Consider the following 3955-nt stretch of genomic DNA (forward strand, 5'->3'; position numbering starts at 1 on the left):
TGCAAGCAAAGTATGATTCTTATAATGATGAATTATCTTCATTTGGAAATTTTGAAATGGTTGTTTGCTTACCTTCTGTATGGAGTGCTACGTAGGTTGGACTGAATGTTATGCAAATGATGAGTTGTTCTATGGTTGATTGATGACATATAATGATGCATGTTGTGTAAATATGAAAATGCATAGCAGGTTTTAAGTTTAACCACATTAAATTGATGAAATTTTTGGCGTAATGTGTGTCGTGCATGAATAGTAGTGTTGGTTGAAATGCATGTGCGTGAACGGTATGTAGGATGGTGGAGGTCTAACTATGTGTGATTGAGATGAGAGACGAAGAAGGGAATATGATACGTGATTTTACTCTAGCACGGCATGAAAATGAAAATCGGGATTGGTGAATGACCCCAACCTTATAGAGGAACACTTATGTGTTAGAATTAACAAAGAGGTTTTGCGGAGGTTCGGGGAGACTATATTGAAAACAAATATTAATGCTATATGACTTTGCAGAAGTTTGGGTTGACTGTTCAGAGAAAGGTGCGTACCAGTATATAAGAGCCCTTTATGGGATGTATGAAGGAATATAGGTCCATGTCCATGGCAAGATCCAGGAAGGTCCGCGAAACGATTCACGTTTATGAATCCACTAGACATGCCTAGATGGCATAATCCAGTGGAGGTCTATGAGATAAAATCATATATATGAATCTATATATATGTATTTGCATTTATGTCTCCGCAAATATTGGATCCACGAGATAAGTCTGCCAAGAGTGAGTTTGTTCTTTTGAAATCTATAAATCAAAGGTACGAGCTATCTTTTTATCCGAGTCCATATATGAAAGATATGACAGTTCATTAGGACTATTTCATATTTATGATTCCAAAAATAGGGAAATTCGCTCTTAATAATCCACCTTCATGTTATCTATTTCAAAAAGAATAGCACCAATAATGGATTATCTATTCTTGCGAAATAGAGATAGGATGAGATGGACTGGCAGATCTGTTTACTTGATTGAGATGAGTAGACTTTCTTTATTAATCCATAATGGGGTCTTCCTTATGAATCTGCTGGTGCCTTTTGTAAAGCATGAATCCACATACTTAGGTCTGAAACATGAATCCATGAGGATTGTAATACTAATATGAGTTTGTTACGACAAGTTGCTAATAGCAGTATGCAACAGGGACTATTCGCCAAGATCGGTCTTATTTGATTATCTATAATTATTAGTGCAAGGCGTGCAATGGAGATTATTTATGGGTTATCTTTCACAGATTCGCAAGTAAGAATCCGCAAGGATTTCCACTCAAGGAAATAGATGTATAAAAGTCTACAAAGGTAACTAGTGAAGATAGAATCCACAGGGAAAATCCACCAAGAGATCAATCGCTATTAAATCTATATTCTGATATTACATCTATGAAATCTCACCAGTGAAAGCTTTATGGGTGCAAGGCTTTGCATAGCTGTAACACCCCTTACCCGACCCGATTGTGGGGCCCAAGAAACAGAGTGCCATATTAGTTGTCGGAGCAACTACTGACAAATTCATAGTAAAAATGTCATTTCACTTTATTAATCATGCAATCAATCAATAAACATGAACATTCTTTTTCAAGTCTTATATGAGCATATGAATACTTCAAAGTTATATCAAATAGGGACCTTTTTATAACATTTCTAAAATTTCAAATCCAGTACATTATAAACGAATCACTCAAATATTCAATCATGTCATAAACACCTATTATAATACACAATTAAGTATGAGCCTTACTTGAGCTTATGAAAGCTCTTTTGTAGACTCAAGCATGAATGAGGACCAAATTAAAAGGTTTTGAAGTTTAGGTTCCACGTCATGATGTGACCTTCTCTATGTTGTGATGTCACTAAATCATTGAGTCACGTCACGACATCATACCACTTAACGTCAGGACAACACAAACTGTCTATTGAAGTTGCGATGAGGGTTATTTCACATCGAGACGATGACCCTTTTTTTATGAAATTTGTCCATATGGTACCTATTTCATGCCAAGCCAAACCTTAAGCTTACTTAGTGCATATATATACATCTAAACATGCACAAAACCAATTTAAAGGCATTTCTAAACATTCATTTATCATTACTCAATTCAAACAATTCTAATTACCAATGCAACATGTCCAAAATTTTAGCACCAAAACTTATCAAAACTACTTGCTCAATTCAAACTTACCTAACATACATATACCATTTCAAATCATCATATTTTCATAGCATTATGCATTAAACCATACAATTAAATTTCATTCCAATACCTTAACAAACAATTTCTCAATCAACCAAACATTTTTATATCATTAAAGTCCCTAAGTAATCATTTCACTTGTAAACATTCAATCCTTCTCCTATCACACATTCAATCAATTTCATCAATATAACCATATTAATTTTATTTTCAAATTTTCCAATCATAAATCCACATGCAATATAACATATTACCAAGCGTACACACATTTATACATGCCCATGAACAAGTCCAAAATCAGCCAACCAAGATAAACACTTATATCAGCCCCATAAATGCCACATAACCGAACATAAAATGATCAAAAGAGCTACTGAACCAATATCAGGATAGTGTGAGCTTCTCGACAATCCATTTGACACGTTCTACAAGTTAGCCATCTACATGGAAAGGGAAACAACATGGTAATCATTAAAAATGGTTAGTAAGTTCACAAGTATTTAAACAACAACTTAACTCAAATTGCAACTTAATTCGATAAGATACTAGCTTTACAAGTTTACCTAAACATGGCAACCACATATCAACAAGGTGAGCATCAACATATATCTCATCTTATAATAAATCAAGCATATAACATTCCCAAAAACTTATAATGAACATTTATTCAATTTGATATCATTTTCTATCTATTATCAACAATACATCCAATTTCAATATAATTCTGTTCACTATTTCATTTCATTATTCAAATTCTGAATCAAATCATTAATTTATCACATTATTGTATTGGTCCTTCGGGGTTGTATAATAATTTGGCATGATCTTTTATAAATCACAACACATATTTGTATCATCAAGTCATATTACCAACACAATTCATATATAATTTATTCCATTTACATTTTATACCCCTATTAACCTAACTCGGACTCCGACGAATACACGGATCCAACCAATCACACTAGTTTGACACTTAATGCCTCATTAGACAATGTTGAAGTAAATAGTTTGCACCCAACACTCGTCAATATGTTTAACACTCATCAATGTGTTTGGAACTAGTGCCTCATCGGTATAACCGAAGTATTTGGCACCCAGTGCCTCATCAGTATACCTGAAGTAATTTGACACCTAGTGCCTCATCAACACATAGTCAAAGTAACCCTGAACTCTTCCTATCCTATGGTATGTCAACTATATCTGACTTTTCCCGAACATATTATAGGGTAGCAATTTACTCAATTTCATTTATAAGTTAATTTCTCAATTCAATGTTGTCATTTCATCAACCAATTATCAATTTGTATGCATAACATTATACTTATTTTCATATAAAACCAATTTTTAATTACAACAATGTACAATATTTCCAAATCTATTCAATTTAGTCCTCTATCTTGAATATCTTGAAGATTAAATATAATCAAATCAATTTGATTCAATTCAACTAATCAACCTCATATTACAATTCATTATATTCAATTCATCAGTCAATTTGTCACTTCTTTATGATTTAGTCCATATCTCACATTTTTGTACCAAATTGTAAACAATCCAAATTTCAAATAAACATATTTGCTGAAACACCTCTAACTCGAAACCATCACCAGAATAGGGTTACAGAGCATTACCTAATAAATGAAACATTATGACATACATTTCATACATTAATATAAACATAACATAAGGCATTCATTTATATGCATATCATTCC

This window comes from Gossypium hirsutum, chromosome A05 (assembly GCF_007990345.1).
Source record: "Gossypium hirsutum isolate 1008001.06 chromosome A05, Gossypium_hirsutum_v2.1, whole genome shotgun sequence".
NCBI lineage: Eukaryota > Viridiplantae > Streptophyta > Magnoliopsida > Malvales > Malvaceae > Gossypium > Gossypium hirsutum.